Raw genomic sequence first — 9,466 nt, 5'->3', positions numbered from 1 at the left:
GCAGAGAGGGGGGGTGTAAAATCACCCATAGGAGGTGGTTGGCTCCGGGGGATGTCAGGGCTTGGGTCCAATGGAGATGTACCCCACCAGTCCCACACTGAGCCTGTGGTCCCTGAAAAGCACCGTGGCCGAGATTAACCACAGCTGGCAAATCACTGCTGTCTGATGGGTAATTTGCCAAAGAGCCCCCAATTTACCAAAATCAGATCGACCGGAAGCCCCTTGACAATAAGTCAGGTTTTTATCCTCGATTTGTTCCAGCTTTTGAGAAAACCTCAAGCTAAGCTGATTGCTGGAGTAGCCAGAAATTGGGTACAAAGCCCCTCTCTCTGGGTGGTGACCCTACGATAGCACTTCACTGGGTAATTTTTATTAAAAAGGAAGCTGACATTTACAGAAGACACCAGCTTCTTCATGCTCTAGGTATGATTCATAGCAGCTTTAGTATTTTAACAGAGTAAGTAGCTTCAGTGATGTGTTAGAAACAAGGGTCGAGCCTGTTTTTCAGCTCGGATACCCCAGGGACCCTGTGCCGATTGCCAGATTGCTTCCTGGATGAGAGCGTGACTCGGCCATCAAACATTTGTTTTACCCTTTGTATTCAGCTTTATGTACCCAAAGCTGCTCCTAATGGGGTGCAGATGTTTCTCAGACTGAGTTATCACAGAAAATGGACAGGAGAAGGAACTACTGAAAACTCTGGAGGAGCCGAAGGGAAATCACGGCACTCTTGAATCACCAGCAAGGAAGTAGTTGGGTAGAAAACTACAAATGGTCGTTTCCTTGAGCAATAACTGCTGCTGTCTCATGGGGGAATGAAGGGATGGAGATAAGGATGATGCTTCTCATGGATCCTCAAGGAACTCTGAAGATTAATTAAACATAAAAACACGTATAAGGAAACAGAAAGGAGACAACACAAGCGGGGAGCCCAGCGGCAGGTCCGTGCTGGAGATGAGTTGTCAGGAAGCAGCAGCAGCTCAGGTGGCTCAGTCCTGGCCCCAGCACTAACACTGCTAATTGCACTAATTGCACTAAACTCTGTGACTTTGGAGCTCGCAGCATGAGGCCGCAGCACTACCTGTGGCAGCTTTTTCCCTCCAGGCTCCCCAGGACCTTCACTGCTGGAACAGCTCTGCTGATGGAGCTGGGACACCTGAGGAGTGATGGGGATGAAGTCAAAGCACATCCAGACACGGTGCCTACGGGTGCAGATTTGAGGGTTAGGTCACACAGACTAAAGAAAACACCGTGCGGCAGCAAGGAGTTATGGGGTAGTAAAACAAACTGAGGGTTTCTGTTTGCTTTCATGCACAGCAGTTCTGGACTAGTGTTGTATACGATTTCTCACTTGTTTTTCCACTGAGTGGATGGATGATCTTGGGATAATTTGGGAACTAGTTTTCTGATATTTCCTGTAAGTCCCTCACTGGGAGCGTTTTTCTCCCTCTTATCTTTCTTCTCTACCTTTTTACAGCCAAAATGCCTGTGGTTTGAGAGGCAGGGCTGAGCAGGCTGGGTACTACATGCCCTGTCTGAGGGGTGCTGAGGCTGGAAACAGGAGTTTTCTGTCTCCTCCCCACACAGCCCCAGCCTCCCCTTGGGAGGATCTTCACTCTCCAGTGTCTATTCCTCCCCTCATCCTCACGTAGCAGCAGTGACAAAAATTCAATCAGCTTCGGACTGACTCCTCTGACATCCCTCTTCCTGATAGGGATAGGCAGGAAGCCAGAGAAATGATGATGAAACAATTATTTAAAAAAAAAAAAAAAGAAAGAAAACCAACCGCAAAATAAACCAGAAAACCTGAGAAGGTAACAATATTCCATATGTAAAAATGTCACAGTCCCAACTTGAAAGGGCACTCACCACCCTTGGCCCGTTCAGACCAGTCTGTCGGCTGCATCTGCTAGCTGGCACCTGTGTGTACTCACTGAACGGAAAATAATTGTGTAGGTGGCGAGCCAAACGCTGAAAATCACGGTCCTCAAGGTGGTCTGCGGCAGAGCGGAGGCATGGGAGAGCTGCAGCCACCTTTGCTAGAGCAGCAGGACTAGAGGAAACCCAAGAGCAACCAGGAGCAAAACCATGGCAGGATTTTTCAGGGAAAAAAATAACCCCAGCTTTTTAAACCATCGCGTAGTTGATGATGAGCAAGGCATATGCATTTAATGCTGAAATGAAATGGATTTAAAAGCCATCATGAAAAAATGATCTCAGCTGCTGACTCCTGTGAAAGTTCCTCCAGGACGTTTGGAGGCGGGAGAGGGTTCAGGGCCCCCACCATCACCTGCCACCCACATCTGTGTCCTCACCCCTGCCCGGTCCTGGTGCCCCCCTCCCAGGCACCGCAGCAAAACCTCACTCTCAGCCTCTGAAGTAGGGAAAAAACAAAGGAAAGGGGAGAAGGCAGCGTTTGGTAGTGGGAGCGCAGCCTGGTTTAATCATTACTTAGGGTAAGAAGATGCCTTTGAAAACAGAAAATGGAGTTTTGAATCATACCAAAGGGCGAAATACTTTTTACTGCCTCCTGAGATGTGACGCTGCAGGAAAGCTCCTTCTCTCAGCCCTGAGGATACAACTGACACAGCCCAACTGTGCCTGGACCGTTCTGCAGGAACAAATGGGGCAGTTTCAGGTTGATAAAATAAGTAAAAACTGGGCATCGGCAATGAATTTCAGATGTTAGGAAGGGACAAGGATCCTTAGGATGGTGATAAAGGACTATTTTTATACTTCAGCAGTGCAGGGAGGCCAAGCCATGGTTTCCTCATCATCAGATTAAAAAGAAATATGGATACACATCCTCCCCCACCAGCAAAGAAAATACAACTTGTGGGAAGCTCAGTGATCCTTTCTGCTCTGCTCCAAGCAATTACCCTGGTCCCACCGAAGCCAGCTTTATTCCCCTCAAACACACCAGTCTGGGGACACCCAGGGTGTGCCAAGACTCAGCAGGGAGCTGCAAGATCCAGCTACACTCAACAGCAAAACAGAGAACAAGGATTTTCCACACTACGTACTCCAGGCAGCTGGATGGGATGTGCCAACAGGACCCGGCCTTTCGCTGTTGTATTCAGTTAAAGTCTTCAGGTGGGGTTGTAGCAGACAGGTCTGGGCAGAGCCTGAATTGACATCCTAACAGTAAAATTCTTTAATATCCCCCCCCTGGAAGCACACACCGCCTGCAGCAGTCAGCAGGGTCTGTCCTGCTCGGTGGAGTCCCCATTTCAGTGCTGGTGTATGCAGGTTAACAGCACCCTCTGCAGCCACCCTGGCAGTGAAAGCCGGGAAAAAAACAGCCTCAGAGAAGCATTTTAATCCATCTTCCCACATAACTGACTTTGGTTTCTCATTAATTTAAGAGCAACTTGCAGTTGTGGTATCAGCTTGATGTAAAGCACATCGGATGTGAAGTCCCTCATCCCTGTCCGGCAGCTCCAGCTCCAGGCAAACTCTAATATGTTTAATTTCTTGTTGGTAGCACCAGCTTTGAAACAAAACGAGAAAAGTTTTCCACAGAGTTAATCACAAGCAAATAAAGTGTTATTTTGCAGGATATAGGGGAACATGTTACCTAAAAACTCAAAGAATAAGAGTTCTCCATGTGTTGCAATTTAGCAGCCAAGCAAGTTTTTAAGATTGTGCTGTAAAGGGCCGCAAAAATCTTTAGCTGCCAGGCTAAAAAGAAACTCACCCTTAGCTGAACGCCTGAAACACTCATTTCTCAACCCCGGTGCCTCAGGAGGGCTGTGTGTGTTTCTGATGGAGACGGATGCAGGAAGCACCGTTGGAGGAGCTGATGGGGGACCAAAGCAGGGGGCTGTGGAGGGAGTGTAGTCATGGCAACTGCTCGAAAAGCACCCGGCCAAAGGCATTTTTAGGCTGGGTAGTTTATCGCGTTTCCTTTTGGTGGCACTGTCTGCCCAAATATTATCAAATCATCAGCTGCTGTTTGAGGTAGAAATCCTTCCTTGGGGGTTTGGCTTCCTCCAGGTACCAAAACGTGGTTCTTGCTGCTGGGGGAAATATATTGCAGCAAATAGTTTCTGTTGCTTCCACAGGTTTTGGAGGAAAGGTGTTGATCCTTGCAATTAGGTAATCAGCATTGCAACAGCAATAAATATCTGCTAGGCAAACGATGACCAGGCTGGACCTGGAGTTTTTGTGCATGACTTCCTTTCGGTAGTGGTCACACCCACGGGGACTCGGGAGTGACAGCAAGGACACACAGTAATGAGTCATTTGCAAAAATAATACATTTTGAAGGATAAGCACTTCCTTGAGCTTTGGATAGATCCTGCAAAAGCACCACTGGACCACATCTGGGCTCTGAACCATGTACTTCTAAAGGGAAAAGCAGCCACACAAAGAGCCAGCCCCTGCTCTAAGGCCCATCAGCCTTACAAAAGTGGAGCCCAGTGCGGGGACACAAGCGCTGAGACAGCCCCGAGACCCGTGGCAGCACCGAGAAGCAGCAGGAGATGCTGTCCTGCAGGGACGTGACCCTTCACAGCGCCCAGGCCCAGAGACCCAACTGCCGGGATGCGAATGCGACCGTGTGTGACGAGCAATTGGATTTGCCAGCATTACCTTGACTTTATTTTTTTTTCTTTGAAATACTTGTTACAGCTTCACTCTGTTAAAGCTCAGCAGAAGTTCTGGCTCTTTGCTCCAGCATATTTGTTTTCCCTGTTTATCCAGGCAGATGGAGATGGGCAGCTCTTACTTAATCGCCTCTCCCTGAGTGCCAGGGCAGGTCCCACGCGTGTCCAAGGAAAAGGGGTCACATCCAGGCATCAGCGTTTGCAGCATTTCTTGTCTTTGATATCTCATGGATCCAAAATGCACAAGGACACATCCAGCCCCAGCTAAAGGTGGCAGCATTCTTCCCTGCCTTACTGGCCTTTGAGGAGCCTCCAGCGGGACCTTCTAGGAGTCCTGATTTATAAGGTCGGATAATTGTCATGAAGAAGTTTGCAAAAGGTGAATTCCTGGCTCTGGCACAACTATCAGGATTTGTTCAGCAAACCCAAGGCTCCACTCCTCATTTTCCAGTTTTCACTCTGCTGATCTTTCATATTCTCAGCTGCTGTCTTGATTTTCCCTTTCACTAGCCGTGATGCTGCGAGTCCTTCCAGCCAGGATGAGCACAAATTCTTCCTATAGGCTCCACAGTGAATTAATGGAGCTTAAATAGGACATTGTGAGCAGGGAATCAGTGGGACTGAACATGAACAAAGGAAGCTTCTCCATTAACACAAATGAGAAACTGTCTCACTGGGCTTGTTTAATCAAATCCTTGCCCACAAAGAAGTGGTGTTTGCTTCTCTCATGTAAATTTTCCTGCAGCTTTCAAGCACTCTGGTTAGTATTTGCAACTTCGAAGATCTCAGTTTAACTCTCGTTTGCCATTCTTCTTCCCGATGTTATTGATTGCAGAGATGTTTCCATGCAAATAGGAGTGTTTACCTTATAAAATTAGCCTGATCCTCTTTCCCTGATGAGGAGCTTCTACCCCAGCCCAGCTGGGCTTGGCAACCTAACAAAATCCCTTTCCTACAAGAGAATAATAGAAAAAAGGGTGGAAGGAGAGGTAAACATGAAGGAAACTATTTAGCTGAAGACAATCATACACGCACACACCAAAACCCAGTTAAACTAAATTTGAGGACTAAATAATTTCTCAAAATTACTGAAATTTTCAAGGCGATTTACAAAAGCCAAGCTCCAAATTGCCATTTCTTTTTCTAGAGAGTTAGACATCCAGCTTCTACAACCTGAAAAAAAATGGTTTATTCTAATTTTTAGTTGCCATTGGGGTTTGTGTGAGGAACTGTGCATCCACGTGCTGCTATTACAGATGTATTTGGGTTATGAACACAAGAAGGAGGGTTTTGATCACATGATGCTGGAGCTCAAACAGAACTCATCTCACCCGGTGAGTCTCTGTCTCATGTCTGAGTTGATACAAGACCTGAAAGCCAAGAGTGGGAATTATTTTACCTAAAAGTGGATTTTTGTAGTGGAAACGTGTACATCTGAGCTTAGGTTCCCACTGGATCACAAGCCACAGCTCGTCTTAGATGCCTAAGGCTGCTGAGGTGACCAGCTGAGGCAGACAACTGAAAAAGGAAATGCAAAATTCAGAGGGACAAATCCTGTCCCAGATGTTGAGAAGATTCCTCTCCACCATCACCCCTTTCTCCGGGACCTTTTCCCTGCTCAGCCGTGCAGACCTGTGCCTGCCTCCCACCCCAGCCTCCTCTCTGCTCCCCTTTTCTTCTGCTCCTGCTTTGGCTCCAGTCCTCTCAGCTCTCCTCCACTCTCAGAGAGGGCAGGACAACCAGCACAGCTGACAAACACCTCTTAGGGCTAGGACACTTCTTTCAAAGCTTTTTCTGTGTTTCTCCTGTTGTTTTTCAGTAAAAACTGGCTGAGGCTCAGCTTTTCTCATGCATGTGTTTGAGCAAAATTACTTGGTTTTCTGCTTGAAACATTAACCATTGTCCAAGGAATGAAAACACAGAGAGCCTGGGGAATTTCCAAGGGCATTTTAGAAGAACTCTTGTCCATCAGGAGACTGCTGTCAAGGGAGTAACGTATGATGGTCATATCTGAAGTGTTTTGGGGTTTAGAGAGAGACTTTGGGCCGCCTGGGCAGGGCTTTGCCTCTCAATCACAGGCAGGCTGGAGGGCAGCAAATGCACGATCTCTCCTGCAGCTCCTGGAAAAGTGCTCTGAGGTGGCTCTTGCAGATGCCTGGCTGATGGAGCGTGGAGCTCCCTGAGCTTGCAACTTGATTGTAGACTCCGGAGATATTCCTGTCTCTAACCTTGGAGAAAACCTCCTCCTTGCTCAACCGCTTTTTCTACATGCTCCAATTCCCTTTGTGAGAGTGTGGAGGGTCTGGCGTGTAGGAGAACAGGTCATGGGAGTCACCATTTCCTAGAGAGATCTGGGAAAGTATTTTTCCCATGACCGTCACATTGCTATTACACGCAGCACAGCCTGTGCTGTTAAATTCTGCTCTGGTTGAATATCAACCCGTCCCTTGATCTCCTCTTTGGCAGCTCTCTCTCTTCTCTGCCTCTAATAACACTTATATAATGGTGGTGGTGGTGAAAGTGTCCCTTTGACCATGAAGTGTGGTGGGGATGAGTTGAGCACCGCGAACAGGCGGCTGTTGATACACTCCAAGCTTGGAAACTTGTTCATGCCTTTGAGCAAAGTGCTCCACTTAGGCTCATTAGCAGTATAACCACACGTTGCCCTCCCAGTCGCCTCTGCCAGGGAAACTTCCTGCTCTTTCAAGGTCTTATCAATAGCTGCTGTGTCGAAAATGAACCCGGGGGATGGGAGCAGGGAGCATGAGTCACAGCTGGCTGTCTCCTCCTGACAGGACGGAGAAAAATGCCTTTTCTTCCATACTGTGGCCGCCTGTTGCAGCATTGCTCTGCTCTCGGCTTCAAGCTTGTCCCTACCAAGCTGGCTCATCTCAGCCAAAACCTCCTTGGCTTGCAGAAGCATCAGCCTTGTCTGGGTGGGAGTGTGGCTGCAGCTCGCCAGGCTCCAGATGCTGCTGCTTCTCCTGCTCTCCAGAAATTGTGGCAGAGGAAGACCTCGGTACGCCGGAGAGGGCTGCTCATGGCCCTCAAGTGAAGAGGTAGGATGGTGCTAGGGGGCTGCTCATGGAACACTTGCCCTGACTGTTGGGTGGTGCTCAGCCAGGCTGTGATCTGGAGGGATATGTTGGATGCAACTGGGAAATGTCGCAGTCCCTCTAGGCTGAGGGCAGCCTGTCCCGGGAGATCTGCTCCAGCATTATGCAATTGCATCGGTTGAGTCTTGTCTGTAGGTCTGGAGACATATCTTCTCATGGGGCATCAGCTACTTCGGGCTCTTGTCAGAGGTGTTCTCTGTATAAAAGCATAAGCAAATGGGTGATGGGAAGGATTCCCCTCACTGTCTAATTCTTCCTGGGACACTGCTCCTCCAGTAAAACCTACCCATGTTCTGGGCAAGGAAGGGCAAAGAGGACTTTGCATCTGTTCATAGTGGGGCCCCCCATGCCTGTTTCTGGTGTCGTAGTCCCTAATCCATCTTCCACCCACATTCCTGCAGAGAAAGCACTCACATTTTGCTGCTCACAGAAACTAGCTCGTTTGGTAGCTCCTGGAGGGGATAACTATTTCTGCTATGTGGCCCCTGACACGTCTTCCCGCTGCCTGGATCTGTCTGATTGCTGTAGCCCATGAAGCTGTCCTCTTATCACTGCTTGCACATTGCTTCAGGGGGGGTGTGTACGTTGCTTTTTAATTTACTGGCCTCTGCTCATGGGACCCAGCCCCTCAAAGAGACACCAAGCATTGGACCCTGATGGCCCAGTGACTCTGGATGCACAGCAAGGTTTAATGTTGTTTTACTTGTACCTTGCCCAGCAGCTTAAGCCATTATATGTTATTAATAGGTTAATATTTAAAGAGAATTTTTCCCTGGATCAGCTGTATTTTCAGTGAAATGCATTCTAGCCCAGAAATCTTTTACAGCTGGACAAGAAATTTATAATCCCTTTTCATCTCTAGCATACTCTGTCCCTGCCAAGTCATTTCTTTAATTCCCAGAGTGGTTAATTGTGAATCTACCATGAGTTACTGAGTCTGTCCCAGTCCCTGCACTGCAGTGCTCGCCCAGAGAAAATATCCCGGTATGGTGGTGGGATATTTCTTCCCTTTTATCAGTAGCATTATAAGCTGGTCAAAAGAGCATGGTATGGTGAAAAACAAAGCGTTTGTGCTTGAGGAGGAGGCAGAATCGAGAGTGTTCAGGATGACACAATCTCCCTGTTCCTTGTCTTGGCAGGAGGAAGAGGATTCCTCATCCCTAATCGGAACCACACTCCACTCCCTCTGACCAGCACTTGTGAGTGGCTACAAGCCCAGGCTGGGATTCAGAGCAGCAGAACGGATGGATCCCTTCCCAGTTCTCTGCACAGCACTGCTGCCTGGAATGAGGAAAAGGAGATCCTCGTCAGCTGGAGGTGGTGTACGCGCAGGTCCCAACAACCAGCAGTGTATCTGACGCTGCCGGCTGAAGATAAGAGCCACGAGCTTCCCAGCCCATGGGCAGGACTTGGCAGCACACTGGAAAGTATTTTTGAATGCAAAGACACCCCTGCTAGTGCCACTGCCCAAAGCAGGGCAGTTCTGCTTTGCTTTAATGGGTCCCAGTTCACTCCAGTATAACATCAGTTTGGCAAATTCTCCCAGACAGACCAGCAGTGGCACAGGTTTACTTGTGAAGAACTGCTGAGAGGTGCTGCAGTCTGCGTGGAAACGGCTCATCTGCTCACAATCCGGAGCCGACAGTTATGATAAAGTCTCTTTTTAAGTTGCAGCTGCTTCACTTCAGGGGCAAACACACCCCCACAAACCACAGAGGAGCAGGGCACCGAGCGGCCAAACGA

Source organism: Athene noctua, chromosome 12 (genome assembly GCF_965140245.1).
Source record: "Athene noctua chromosome 12, bAthNoc1.hap1.1, whole genome shotgun sequence".
NCBI classification, from domain to species: Eukaryota; Metazoa; Chordata; class Aves; order Strigiformes; family Strigidae; genus Athene; species Athene noctua.
This window is presented reverse-complemented; position numbering follows the sequence as displayed.